Here is a 15,726-nt window from a genome sequence, read left to right as displayed (position 1 = left end):
TCAGGGTGTAACTTGCATTTCCTAGTGATTTCAATGCAAAGTTCACAAATTTTGATCCCATTCTTTGTGAGCACTTTCAGTGAAAGCCGTTAAACAATTTTTCTATTAAAAAGAGAAATTCAGCTGCCAGTGCGGTTAGAAAAAATTCTTGAACATGTGCAGTACCCAAGTTTTCCACCTATAAAAACTATCAATTTAGAGAAAAAGGGAGGGAATATCAACCCAATGACAGAATAATATTTTATTTAGCGTCTACTGCTGCTGACACCACACAATTTCTATTTTTATTAATTTGACAAAAAACTATTTTAGAGGTATACTAAAATGTATCCTGCCTGAGCAACAGTATATATACAGTGGTTTGGTCAAATGAATCATATTACAAATTCCTCTGTGGAACATTTCAAAGCCCTCAGAACTTCAAATATATAGCAATGCTGCTAAAAAAAAGTAGCAAGTCAATCTTGGCCAATTTTCTGTTTACCAATTCCATGCAATTTTGCATTTTAATTTTTAAAAACATTTTAAAAAGTGATACCAGCATCCTAAGACACATGAGCAATCCTTCAAACTGAAAAATGCTTAGACTCATTGGAGGAACAGTTAGGCAAAATGAAAATTCATTTTTAAACTGCAGAGATGATAAAATTATAAGCACCATGTTACTGTATGTATTTACATATGAATATTGCATATCTCTGTACGACTAGAAAATTTTGTGTAGGAGAGAACAATTGTGTGCCTAGAAGGTTCCTTTAAACTATGTAAAAAAGAGGAATATCAAAATTGTACAATTTGTTAAAGTTAAAAATTGCTGTTATTGGTACCATTTAAGCTGAGCTAGGCATATAATCTATTAAAAATCTTAGCTATAATGCAAGCAAAAAAGTGTCACTTTTCCTAATAAGCGGTCGGCTACTAGCTTCTTAATATTTAAAAGGCAGATATTTAATGTAATTTATAAACTAAAATTCTTTGAGTTATATTTCAAGATGTGTTAAACTGCATTTGTACAGTACTTTGCAAATATCAAAAGCTAACTACTAAGTATCAAGTTTAAAACAAAACTGGAATTTGACCCAGAAAATTTTAAAATATGTAGTTAACAGTCAAAAATATTCCTGAAGAAATGCTACTCCGAACATAAGTTTAACAGAAAATGAAGGTTTCCACTACATTTTAAAAAATATATGAACTGAATACATAAATAATGAATTTAGATACATCAGAAGTTTACGAGTTAGTTCATACATATAGTTCACAGAGCAGTAAATATCACAATCCACCTTAAAAATTATCAGTTTAACTACAGTTTGCACAATGCAAAACTTTTGTTTAATTCTTTTAAATTAGAAACCAAACTTACCCGAATAGAGCGAATACGTAGAGCCAGAAACTTAAACATGGCTAAGAAACCATGATGTTTAAATTTTCTGACTGAGTGATCGTAAATTTAACAGGGAAGACCAAACCCTAATGTTCTTGCTGCTACTAGCTGTTCCGGCAATTAGAAAATTTCCTGTCAGGCGAGTCAGATAACTGTTAGAAAAACGAGGCCTGATTTCCCCTTCTCTCCCCACCCCTGGTGGTAAAGTAAGAAAAAAATGGAAGGCAGTAGTATTCATGTAGCTAATAGTGTGGAGATCAGCACAGGAAGCCTACTAAGCAGACTGATAGCAAAATGATGTTGCAGAAGTAAAGATATTATTTATTCCTGGTTCACCCCCCCCCCCCCCGCCCTCACAAAAAAGATGAGCATCTGTCTCAAAAAAATAAAGTTGCTAAACAACATACTAACTGTTAAGCCAAACAGGAATACTAATTTAAATTTATCGTGTGATATCTGTATTTTATATGAGTTTGTGTCTGTTCAGACACGTAAGGAGTATTTTAAAGGTATAGTAAATCAATATTTTTTAGCTTCCTTTCCAAGGAAATGCAGTGTGCTTATACAGTTTATTTATATTCATTTACTTATGCATGCAAAGGGTTGGAGAAGGAAATTCATCCAGGTGAGGAGGGCCATGTGCAAGGCCCTCTGCACCATGTAAGTGCTACGTAGGGGCTGCACAGCCATGCACTGGACCCTGTCCACGCTCTACATGTTGCAGAAAAGGTCTTTGTACCACCACTATCCAGAAGACAACACTGGGGTCAGGCCAGGGGTAGGGCTGCATGTACTCATTTATTTGAATCTAATGACCCAATGCAACTGGCTGGCTTATGCACAAACTTTATCCTTTAAAGAGAATATCATGCAGTTTTTACCTATTTAACTGGTTTAAAATATTTTTTTAAAACTACTCTCCCGACATCTGACCTAGCAGCTATGTCTAAGGCATAGTGCTTGATAAAAGCCAGTAAGTTTCTCCACATTGTTGCCTTGCAGGTCTCCGATATTGGCACATCTGAATCAGACAGGAGGAGTCGCTTGAGTCCTGGTGGAGCAAGCATTGATGTTCAATACCAGCCAACTAATAAGACAAAGATGCACTGCATGATCCTGTCACAGTCTCGATGCTCTGAAACCGCTCTGAATGAAGTCAGGCAGGACTCTAGTGTAGTGTCTCCGCCCTGAGGACACACTCTCACCAGGGAAAAAAGCCTCCTTGGCTTCAGCGCTTCCTGTATCTGATCTCAGATCATTCAGCAGCACCCAGTTCACACCATGAGCTTCCCACAGTGAGTCCACCTGGAAGGGACACCTGGGAAAGACTTACACACACCAAAGAGGCCATCCACTCCAACTTTGCAGTCAGCAGTGACTCTCAGCCAGCGTTGTAAAACAGAAGAGTTTATTAGGGTATGTCTACACTATGAGAGTAGTTCGATTTTACTTAAATCGAATATGTGGAATCGATATTACAAAGTCGAACGTGTGTGTCCACACTAAGGACAGTAATTCGACTTTGTGAGTCCACACTAACGGGGCAAGCGTCGACATTGGAAGCGGTGCACTGTGGGCAGCTATCCCACAGTCCCCGCTGCCCATTGGAATTCTGGGTCGAGCCCACAATGCCTTCTGGGGAAAAAAATGTGTCGAGGGTGGTTTTGGGTAACTGTCATCCAACCGTCACTCCCGCCATCCCTCCCTGAAAGCGCCGGCAGGCAATCAGTTCGTGCACTTTTCTGGTCAGTGACAGCCCGAACGCCACAGCACTGCGAGCATGGAGCCCGCTGCGACCATCGCTGCAGTTATGGCCGTTGTCAACAACTCGCAGCTTATCATCCACCTTTCCCAGAGGCAGATGCTGAGAAATCGGGCGAGGAGGCTATGGCAGCGCAGTGAGGACCTGAAGTCTGAGAGTGGCACAGACCTGTCACAAAGCACGGGACCCCGCGCCGAGGACATCATGGTGGCAATGGGTCATGTTGATGTTGTGGAACGGCGATTCTGGGCCCGGGAAACAAGCACGGACTGGTGGGACCGCATAGTGCTGCAGGTCTGGGATGAATCACAGTGGCTGCGAAACTTTCGCATGCGGAAGGGGACTTTCATGGAACTTTGTGAGTTGCTGTCCCCTGCCCTGAAGCGCAAGGACACCCGGATGCGAGCAGCCCTGAGTGTCCAGAAGCGAGTGGCCATAGCCCTCTGGAAGCTTGCAACGCCGGATAGCTACCGGTCAGTCGCGAACCACTTTGGCGTGGGCAAATCTACCGTGGGGGTTGTTGTGATGCAAGTAGCCAACGCAATCGTTGAGCTACTGCTGTCAAAGGTAGTGACCCTGGGAAACGTGGAAGTCATCATAGATGGCTTCGCCGCGATGGGATTCCCAAACTGCGGTGGGGCTATAGATGGAACTCACATCCCTATCCTGGGACCGGACCACCAGGCCAGCCAGTACATTAACCGAAAGGGCTACTTTTCAATGGTGCTGCAAGCACTGGTGGACCATAGGGGACGTTTTACAAACATCAACGTCGGATGGCCGGGCAAGGTTCAGGACGCTCGTGTTTTCAGGAACTCAGGTCTGTTTAGACGGCTGCAGGAAGGTATTTACTTCCCGGACCACAAAATAACTCCTGGGGATGTGGAGATGCCTATAGTCATCCTCGGGGACCCAGTCTACCCGCTAATGCCCTGGCTCATGAAGCCCTATACAGGCGCCCTGGACAGTGAAAAAGAACTCTTCAACTACCGGCTGAGCAAGTGCAGAATGGTGGTGGAGTGTGCTTTTGGACGTCTCAAGGGGAGATGGAGAAGCTTACTGACTCGCTGTGATCTCAGCGAAACCAATATCCCCATTGTTATTGCAGCTTGCTGTGTGCCCCACAATCTCTGTGAGAGCAAGGGGGAGACCTTTATGGCGGGGTGGGAGGTTGAGGCAAATAGCCTGGCTGCTGATTACGCCCAGCCAGACAGCCGGGCGATTAGAAGAGCCCAGCGGGACGCGCTGTGCATCTGGGAGGCTTTGAAAGCTAGGTTCCTGAGTGAGCAGGGTAACCTGTGACTATTAAGTTTGTTTACAGAGAAGCTGAACCTGCCCCCGTTTCTTTACCCAGTAAATGTTCACTATCCTCTCCAGTTACATACTCCGTTCACCCCGTTCCCCCCCTTCCAACACACGTTTAAAAATAAAATCACTTGAAATTTGTTAATGAACACCGTTTTCTTTATTACTGTTTTCGCGGTAAAGTGTTGAACCTGGGACGCAGACTGTGGTGGGGAGCGGGTGTAGTGTAGTGATGCAAAGGACGCTTCTAAACTCCAGGAATGACAGGCTCCGCAGTGGTGGACTGGTTGTTTCAACGGAGCCTGCCACCCCTCCTGTTTGGGACTCTGTGTGTGGGGGGGCTATGTGACTTTGTGGCAGGGGGAGGACGGTTACAGATCCCCTGCTGCGTGGCTCTGTGATCCAGGATAAGGACCGCTGCATAAGATCTCTAACCGCCCTCCCCCGCCACAAAGTCACATAGGCCCCCCCCCGAACATGAAAACCACCTCCCAGACTGACCAGGGTAACTAGTGACTGCAATGTGTGCGTGCCCTGCTGCTGAACCTGCCCCCGCCTCTGTACCCTGGTAAAGGTGACTGTCCTGTCAGTTATCTGTTAGAGATAGACTGCAGCGGGGCTCTGTCCTCCTGCCTCTGGTCCTGCAGAACATCCACAAGGCGCCGGAGCGTGTCCGTTTGCTCCCTCATTAGTCCAAGCAGCGTTTGAGTCGCCTGCTGGTCTTCCTGCCGCCACCTCTCCTCCCGTTCCATGTGTGATCGGTGCATTTGCGACAAGTTCTCCCTCCACTGGGTCTGCTGGGCTGCCTGGGCTCGGGAGCAGCCCATAAGTTCCGAGAACATGTCCTCCCATGTCCTCTTCTTCCTACACCTAATCTGCGCTAGCCTCTGGGACTGTGATGCCAGGGTATTTCGGGAGACAGTCGCAGCTGTGGGATGGGAAAAAGGGAGTGAATTCCTCAGAAAGATAAATTTTTGGTTGAACAAAGAACATAGTCTTTCTCTGTGAACAAGACCATGCACAGCACCTATCACATGCGCACTCAGGACAAGGTCGAATTTTCGGCCTTCGCATTCAGTGCCTGGGGTCTTGCAGTGCAGATCAGACAAGCGGGACAGGACAGCGGAATTTGGGTAACAGGCTGACATGGTAAGCCGTAGACTTGTGGCTGCTTAAAACTTTAATAGCAGCACTGGCCTCCTTTCACATTCAAAGCAATGCCAGTCCCTGCTGCCAGCAATCCGGCAAGCATGAACTCTGCCCCTGTCCCACCCCCTCGCGGCTGTCCCAGGGAAAGATCCCTGTATGCTGTTCCTCTCCCGCCTCCACCGCGTGGCTCTAAACCGCCGGTTACAGTTCTGTAAAGGAACAGGCAAGCAGTCCCAATACTAACATTCCCCTACCTAATTCAAAGCAGGTCACCATGAGCGACATCACTCTGATGAGGATTTCAGAGACGGAGAAAGAACGGATGCTTCGGGAAAGCCTGCAAAGACCAGGGCCGTATGCCGCCATGCTCTGCAAGGCTATGATCCCCGAGTACTTGCTTGTCTCCAGGCACGGAAACGTTTCCTACCACGGAGGACCCAATAAGGCCGCTCTCCCCAGGAACCTGATGCAAAGGCTTTCCAATTACCTCCAGGAGAGCTTCGTGGAGATGTCCCAGGAGGATTTCTGCTATATCCCCGGACATATAGACCGGATTTTACTGTAGCTGCACTGGCAGGGACTAAACAGTAGAGCACCTAGGGCAAAACAATCATGCTAAACCGGACATTGTTAGATTTTTTTTTCAGTAGTTGCACTGCCAAGGACTGAAACGTGAAGCGCCTAGGGCAAACTAAGCATGAAAAACCCATTGTTAATATTCCTGTTCTGTTAAAAATAAATGTTTACATGTTTAAAACACTTACTGACTGATCCTTCCCCTGATTCTGTGTCCGGATTAACGCCTGGGGACGGTTGGTAGGGGATCTCTGTAAGGGTGATGAAGAGATCCTGGCTGTCGGGGAAATCAGTGTTGTAAGCGCTGTCGACTGCCTCGTCCTCCTCATCTCCTTCCTCATCTTCCCCGTCCGCTAACATGTCCGAGGAACCGGCCGTCGACAATATTCCATCCTCAGAGTCCACGGTCAGTGGTGGGGTAGTGGTGGCGGCCGCACCTAGGATGGAATGCAGTGCCTCGTAGAAACGGGATGTCTGGGGCTGGGATCCGGAGTGTCCGTTTGCCTCTTTGGTCTTCTGGTAGCCTTGTCTCAGCTCCTTGATTTTCACGCGGCACTGCGTTGCATCCCGGCTGTATCCTCTCTCTGCCATGGCTTTAGAGATCTTCTCGTAGATCTTTGCATTCCGTCTTTTGGAGTGCAGCTCGGAAAGCACGGACTCATCGCCCCACACAGCGATCAGATCCAAGACTTCCCGATCAGTCCATGCTGGGGCCCTCTTTCTATTCTGAGATTGCACGGCCATCTCTGCTGGAGAGCTCTGCATCGTTGCCAGTGCTGCTGAGCTCGCCACGATGTCCAAACAGGAAATGAGATTCAAACTGCCCAGACAGGAAAAGGAATTCAAATTTTCCCGGGGCTTTTCCTGTGTGGCTGGTCAGAGCATCCGAGCTCGGACTGCTGTCCAGAGCGTCAACAGAGTGGTGCACTGTGGGATAGCTCCCGGAGCTATTAGCGTCGATTTCCATCCACACCTAGCCTAATTCGACATGGCCATGTTGAATTTAGCGCTACTCCCCTCGTTGGGGAGGAGTACAGAAGTCGAATTTAAGAGACCTCTATGTCGAACTAAATAGCTTCGTGGTGTGGACGGGTGCAGAGTTAATTCGATATAACGGTGCTAAATTCGACAAACTCCTAGTGTAGACCAGGCCTAAGTCAACGGGATCATAGTGTAGAACAGAGCTTGTTAGCATAGAAATCGGGAACATTCAGCAAAGTCCACCTTGGGGGGAATCCAGACCCTAGAGCTCTCCCTGAGTCCCAAACCAGGAGACTTCCTGCAGCCAGCCTCAATCAGGACCTGCTGCCCCACCTCCTTCCTTTGTCTCTTTTCCGGGCAAACAAGTCACCTGGCCTGCACCTCTCATTTTGTTCTCCAACACTTCTGGCTAATTCTTGCAGGAGGGGGGCCCACAATCAGTTGCCAGGATACAGTGTCGGCCATTCTCTGTGCCCAGGCAATCATCAGTCATGCCTGTCCTCTAGGGGTCTCTGCAACGATCACACACTCGTATCCCACCACCAACGTAGGGGAAACTGAGGTACACACATAGTATTCAGACAAAGCATTAAGAACATTCCCACTTCGTCACAAATCCATTTTGAGGAGACAGTCTGGCCTTATGAATGCCCTAGTTTAGCCAGAAAGAGACAGTGCAGCAGCTTTGTCCTTATAATGAAGTATGGTTAACACAGCCAAAGCAGCAAGATACAATTAAGCAGAGATGTAAGGATTTCCATCTGCTGGTTTACAGGCTTTTTAATACAAGTATTTGACTTTTCATGCTGCGCTCGAAGTCTAAATTTATTACTAGGATCTGAGGAGCTGTTTGCACATCTTAAAAAGATAATAAAAGCACAAAAAGAACCAGTGATGCTACCTTTCATAGGAGTATTAGGATGCATCAGTGAGATGAAATTTGCTGCAATACTACTTTACTTTCATACCTGTCATTAATATGTCTGACACACATATGTACACCTAGAGAGCTATTCTAGAACTACAATACTATATTAAATACTAAATATAGTCTTCCCCAAAAAGGAGGATTACTTACCTGTACAGTAACTGGAGTTTTTAGACGTTTTAACCCTATGGCTGCTCCACTATAGGACGTGCTAATATCTGTGCCCAGGCACTCTTGATTGGAGATTTTAGCCAGTAGTGTCCACAGGTCTGTGGCTGCACCCTACACCCTCTTGTGCTCTGGTGGGAGGGTATACTGGAAGAGGAGGACCAGCCATTTCTCCAATTCCTTATCAACTATGAAGTCCAAAGAGACTCCGCAGCAGAAGGGAGGGAAAGTAGGTGCTGGAGCACCCACACGGACAAAAGATCTCTAAGAACATCTCTAACATCTAGAACTTCAGTTACTATACAGGTAAGTAACCTCTCTTCCTTTTTTGAGTTATGGTTCCTCTGGGCGCCCCACCATAGGAAACCCCAAGCAGTAACTTCATTTGGATGCAGGTACTGAGGAGGCAGATCCAGCAGAGAACTGAGAACAGTGTCACCAAAGGCCATATGCCTCCTGGAAGCAGGTATGATAGTGCAGTGACTGAAGAATATGTGAACAGAGTACCAAGTCACATCCCTGCAAACGTCCATAATGTATATATCTTTAAGTAGGACTATCAAGATGGATTGGCCCCTGGTGTAATGTGCAGTCACTCTAGGAAGGAGATGCACCTTAAAATCTTTGTAATAAGCTTGAATACACATTGAAACGCACTTAGAAAGACTGAGTACAAGTCAGCTGTCTTGTCATTCTCTCAGTGAAGGAGATGAAGAGTCTGGGGGAAGCCCTGAGAGGCCCAGTTCTCTTGAAATAGAAGGCAAGGGTCCTTCTTAAGACCAGGGAATGGAGCCTAGGCTCCTCCCTCAAAGGATGAGGCTTGAGGTAAAATACTGGTAATCAAATGTCCTGATTGATATGGATTTCTGAGGAGACCTTAGGTAGGAAGCAAGAATGGGGGCACCAGGTCACCCACAGTATAAAGTCATATGAGGGAAGTCAGCCATGAGTGTCCCATGGGAGAGGAATGTGGATTGTACCAGGGGGCCTAAACAGAGGTCCATGGGAATCTGGGAATGCACCAAGGATGATGGGGAAGTATGGTCTATGCGCGCCATGTGTATTCAAGCTGAGGATGGTACCAAGATGGTGCAGAAGTACGGTCAAGGGCATTTTTGTGCCTGCGACCCAAAGAAGGCAATTCCAGAGCATGGGCTGAAGAAGGCTTCTTAGAGAAGTCCCTGCTCCCAGAGGAGTCCTTACGTTTGGAGGTCTTCACTTCCGGTACCAACGATGGGGCTGATCAGGTTGATTTGCTAAAAGACTTCTCATCGTGGGTATACTAGAAGTCTTCCTGATGGGTACCAGCATCTCAGTACCAGGGCCTGCAGAAGCCTCAGCAGTACCCATACCAGGATGCAAAGGTCTCCTTGTTTCCTGGCCTCAGAGATGATTTTCCCTTTCTTTTCAATTTTCTGGCAAATGTGCTTTTTCCCTTTTAGAGTGCTTCCTTTCCAAAGCTACTCCATGGGTTTTGCTCACAGATGTATTGGTGGGGGACCTCCTTCAACTTATCTTCCCTCATCTTGTGAGATCTGCTCTTAAAGCTGGCACATATCTTGCACTTAGATGGGATGGGGGACTCTTCGAGGCAACTGGAATGCCCTTTGCTGAGGGAGAAAGACCTGTGACAAGTCTGGCAGGGTTTGAAACTAAAACAATAAAGACAAAAATACATAAAATACTAGAAAAAAAGGTAGCAGCCAAGAAGCTAACATCGGACACCACTCTCGAGCAGAGGGCAGTTGAGAAGGAATTGGAGTGGTGGCAGAGCATGAGGGTGTGCAGGAAGCAGGACCTACAGACACTGATGACTAAAATCTCCAATCAGGAGTGCATGGATGCATTCACATCCTACAGTGGAGCACTTATAGGGACAAGAAGTCGAAGAACTAACTTTTCCTAGTCTGCCTAATGAGTAGGAAATTAGATCAATGTCATGGTGTACCACCAACTGTATTTTTGTAAGAACAAGATAAATAAACCTTAGTGTAAAAAAAATCAACACAATTCATCCTGGTTATGCTAAAGGTGTGTTGCCTTGGACTATATTTGTCTTCCAAATTTACCATATTATAGAGGACTAACAAGGTGTAATACCTCTTAAAAAACTACCCTTTGGAAAAAAAATATTCTTGATTTTTACTAGATTTAAATTGTAAAGAATTTGCCATCAAAATAGTACTGGGCTCTTAACATGTATGAGCTACCATATTCGCTGAATAGTCTTGTATTTTTCTAATCTATTGTGTTAAGCAATATACAAACTATAAACACAACATTTTAGGGCAAACCTAAGATCTTAGTTTGGTATTTATACCTCAAAATTTTTACTTCAACCTTTTTATTTTATATTATGCCATGCTTCAATTAAATAGCCAAATTATTTGCTGGCATATGGTAAATATATATAACTAGATATGATGGGTGTGGTATGGTATAAAGGTTTTAGTGTCATGAGTTTGGGCTGGCTACATTACCTATGGCAGTGGTTCTCAACCTTTCCAGATTATTGTATTCTTTTCAGGAGTCTGATTTCTCTTGTATACCGCAAGTTTCACTTCACTTATATACTCCTACTTACAATATCAGACATAAAAATACAAGTGTCACAAGCACATTATTACTGAAAAATTGCTTACTTTCTCATTTTGTCGATATGAAATTTTAGTTTGTACTGACTTCTCTAGTGTTTTTTAGGTGGCCTGTTGTAAAAGTAGACAAATATCTAGATGTGTTGATGTACCCGCTGGAAGACCTCTCCATACCCCTAGGGGTATGCATACCCCTGGTTGAGAACCACTGATCTATGGTAATGGCAAAAAAAAAATAGAAATAGAATGTAAAAAGGTGTAGTGATGTCTTTGAGTTTGCAGATACCCTGAAACAATAACAGGTGTGAACTGCCTGTGACACTACACCCCATATTCTTCATAGAGATATTGTTATGATATGAATATGGCAAAACTAAGGTATGTTTTATGCAAGATGGGTCATGTGAGATAGCTTTGGAAAGGTTACAATTTACTGAAAGTGATTATCCTATATGTATGCATGTATCATTTCTGTATCTGAAGTTAAGAATATTGACTATGTATCAATTGCAAAAATGTTTGCACCTGGGGAACGCCCACCAGACAAAATGCAATCATTCTGGCTGGTTAGTCAATAAACCATTAGGGAGAAAAATAGGTCTTTGAAGATGCTAATCTCCCACCTTCCTGAGAAGCTTCCTGGGATGCTGCTTTGACACTGCAGGGTCATGTGATCATGTCACCTGGTACTTGACAACATCTTGGACTGCTAGTATTTTTCCACTAGTAGTGGGTGGGGATCAAACTGGGAAACAAAGGATTCCCGCCATATGTAAATCCTATGTACGGCTCGGGAGTGATTTAATCAGGATTGGTTCTTCACTGAATCCCCAAGATGACTGTTAAAAACACCTAAAACTGAACTAGGGAAGAACTGGACCCAGGCTAGAAGGTGTCTGGCCTGTGAAAGGAATATTTGGAATTATAAGCTGCAAGCAAAAGAAGTTTGTCTTCAAGAATCTCTGCAATCTGCTTAAAACAACATTTAGGGTGAGAAATTACTACTTGTAGCCAGTTTCTTTAGTGTATCAAGCTTAGTTTGGGTGTTTGCTTTATTTGCTCAGTAACCTACTTTGATCTGTTTGCTATCTCTTAAAATCTATCCTTTGTAGTTAATAAACTTTTTGATTTTCTAAAACCCAGTTTGTGCAATTCATAAGCCGGGGGGGGGGGGGGGGGGGAGAAAGCTGTGCATATTTTCCTCCACATTGAGGGAGGGAGCAAATTTCATGAGCTTATGCTATACAGTTTTCTGTGTAGCACAAGACAACACAATTTTCAGTTTACACTCCAGAGTGCTGGGCAATCCCTGAGCTGAGTCTTCCCACACAAGCTGATCTTAGTGTGTGTCTTTTTGCAGCTGGGTGTGGCCCTACCGGTGTGCGCTAGAGGAGGCTTGAGGGCCTGGCACAGCAGGACATGGTGAGGGAGCCCAGGCTGGTGGAATGGGCAGGCTCAGTGGGACACATTCAGTAAATCATAACTTTTCCAATGATATCTCACATGACCCATCTTGCATAAAACATCTTAGTTAGGCCATATTCATATCATAATATCTCTATGAAGAATATGGGGCACAGTGTCACACTGCCCCATTTCGCTGATGAAACTAAAGATGGCCCTAATTTTAAGTTGTCAAATGATTAAAAAAATTAATCATGATTAATCACGAGACTAAAAAAATAATTGTGATTAATCGCAGTTTTAATCACGCTGTTAAACAATAATAGAATACCATTTAAAAATATTTTTGGATGTTTTCTACATTTTCAAATATACTGATTTCAATTACAAACAGAATACAAAATGTACAGTGCTCACTTTTATATTATTTTTTATTACAAATATTTGCACTGTAAAAGATTAACAAAAGAAATAGTATTTTTCAATTCACCTCATACAAGTACAATTTCCTTATCATGAAATATATGGCAGAATGCGGGTAAAACCATAGAGCAGGAGACATACAATTCTCCCCCAAGGAGTTCAGTCACAAATGTAATTAACCCATTGTTTTTAACAAGCGTCATCAGCATGGAAGCTCTGGAATGGTGGCTGATGCATGAAGGGACGTACAAATGGTTAGCATAGCTGACATGTAAATACCTTGCAACGCCAGCTACAAGAGCCATGTGAACGCCTGGTCTCACTTTCAGGTGACATTGTAATAAGAAGCGGGTAGTGTTATCCCATAAATGTAAACAAACTTGTTTGTCTTAGCTTGTTTGTTTATTTCTGTGGTTGGAAGGAAAAAAATTCAGGCATAGGTAATTGAATCAGCAGGACGCTTAGGCCTGGTCTACACAAGGGGGGGGTCGATCTAAGATACGCAACTTCAGCTACGAGAATAGCATAGCTGAAGTCGACGCATCTTAGATCGACTTAGAATTACTCACTTTGCGTCCTCGCAGCGCGGGACCGACAGCTGCGGCTCCCCCATCAACTTTGCTTCCGCCTCTCGCCGAGCTGGAGTTCAGCAGTAGACAGGAGAGCGATCGGGGATCGATTTATCGCGTCTACACTACACGCGATAAATTGATCCCCGATATATCGATCGCTACCCGCCGATCCGGCGGGTAGTGTAGACATACCCTTAGTATTGACTTATTTAAGTCTCTCCAGTAGAGGGGATGTCAGGCCCAGGCCTATTGAGAGGTCACCCAGTACTGCATATTGTTTTGGTGTCAAGGTAGTCAGTACCAATGCATTGGGTACAGTAACTCCTTGCTTAATATTGCAGTTATGTTCCTGAAAAAATGTTACTTTAAGCGAAACGATGTTAAGCAAATCCAATTTCCCCATAAGCATTAATGTAAATGGGGAGGGGGGGGGGTTAGGTTCCAGGAAATTTTTTTTTGCCAAAAGACTATAGTCTTTTCTCTGGCGAAATTCTCCCTTATAACGTGTGTACACACACACACACACACACTAGAAGTTTTAAACAATTTAATAGTGTACACAGCAATGATGATTGTGAAGCTTGGCTGAGATGATGAAGTCAGAGGGTGGAATATTTCCCAGGGAATGCTTTACTGCTAAATGATGAACTAGCACTCAGCTGAACCCTCAAGGGTTAACACATTGTTGTTAATGAAGCCTCACACTCTACAAGGAAGCACGAATGGAGGGAGGGGAGACAGCATGGCAGAGAGAGACAGAGACACACACCTTGTGTGAGAGAGAGACACGCATTGCCCCTTTAAGTATGCTGACCCCACTCTAAGTACATTGCCTTTTTAATTAGATCAGCAAGTTGAGACAGCTGGCAGCAACTGCTGTCTCAAGCTCCCTCCATCCTGAGCCCTGTTCTGTCCCGCCCCCCTGCTCTGTGGAGATGGGGTGCAGGAGTGGGGTGCAGGGGCGGGGGTACATGGGGACACTGACATTAGCACCTCTCTTCCCTGCCCCCCGTTGCACAGCAAGCAGGAAGCTCCCCGGAGCAGCTCACAGCAGTGGGGGGAGGGACAGCTAAACTTCCAGGCAATTGCTAGCCTGCTGGGCAGCTGCCGCACAGGGAACTTAGGGGAACGGGGAGCTGATAGGGGGGCTACCAGTCCACCCTGGTTCCAAGCCCCCACCAGCTAGCTCCAATGGGCTGCTCTTTCTGCAAGCAGTGGACAAAGTAGGGGACTGCCAAACAACGTTATAAGGGAGAATTGCGCAACTTTAAACAAGCATGTTCTCTAATTGATCAGGAACAAAATAACATTAACCGGGGTGACTTTAAGTGAGGAGTTACTGTACCGTAAAGCTAGTTAGTACCAAGGTTAGTTAATGCTGAAGATGCAGTTGGTGCAAAGGTACCAGGTACCAAGGTCATTGGTGCTGGGGTTGGTGCTGAGGGGCTGATACCATGGGCAGCACTATCCTTAGATGAAGAGAGTACTGAGTGAGCTACTTTAAATGTCAGTAACAGAGTATATGTATGGGGCTTCTCAATCTTAAGACCTTTCACTGAGTTTGCACAAGTCAAGTTGATTCTTCTGCCTCTTGCTAGGTTGCCTTCCATGGCATTTAAGTATAAGCATGCCTTTGAAGCAGTGCTCCTTTCTGCCTCTGACAAATGTTGATACTGACATAGTGGTAAATGAATGAGGCCTCTGAGACGAAGCGGTCCAGAAGCTCGGGGGTGTCACAGCTCACCAGGTCATAGACAGATCAACTAACTTGCATGTTGAGGCTCTCCAAAGATCTCCATTACTTTGCAGCTTGCATTGACTTCTCCAGCAGGCAAAGTTTCAGCCTCATTGCCCTTGTTCTCTGGGTGGGCTTGGAGAAAGACCACCACACAAAACAACATCCAAGAATGTGTCCTTCCCCACAACATATCAGGCACTAAGAGTGACATTTTTTGATGGGTAAGGAAATGTCACATGAGAGATGTCTTAAATCCTGGTTTCTTGGCTTCTGCCATGATCCCAGTGCCCCTGAATGACGGAGGAAGAGGGTGGCTAGGCTAACAGAAACTTATTTTCTAAATATGCTAAATAAATAAATAATAAAGTTGTACAGGCCAATGGGCAAAAAGAAACTTAATTATGTTAACTAATACCAATACAACTAATAACCAAGATACCTTGTGCACCATGCAATTAGGTTAAGGGAACGCGGCCAATGGTTTGATCTCACAGCCAAGGCAGTAAGAACTGAGGGGTGGCTGGGCCTGCTCTATCTTTTATGCCCCCAGGTGGGGCTGCAAAGGCACTTAGAATGCAGACAAGGCCTGATGGTCACTTCTAGCCAAAAATAATCTGATCTCACAGGCACATGTACATCAACAGTGGAATTTGTGTAGACCATCACTTGAATTTTTTGTTCACAATCTGGATATTAGCTGATGCTGTAATCTGCAGAGCGCCTACTAGCTCAATGTCAA

The 15,726-nt window shown here is 45.0% G+C and overlaps 1 protein-coding gene across 1 annotated transcript in view; it reads right to left on the bottom strand.

Moving 5' to 3' along the window:
• Window positions 1-15,726, bottom strand: part of RPS6KA3 (ribosomal protein S6 kinase A3) — a 138,617-nt gene that overhangs the window by 111,336 nt on the left and 11,555 nt on the right. The window lies entirely within an intron of this gene.

This window comes from Emys orbicularis, chromosome 1, assembly GCF_028017835.1.
Source record: "Emys orbicularis isolate rEmyOrb1 chromosome 1, rEmyOrb1.hap1, whole genome shotgun sequence".
Classification (NCBI taxonomy): domain Eukaryota; kingdom Metazoa; phylum Chordata; order Testudines; family Emydidae; genus Emys; species Emys orbicularis.
The sequence above is the reverse complement of the archived record's forward strand: the minus strand, read 5'-3'. Positions and strand labels throughout refer to the sequence as shown.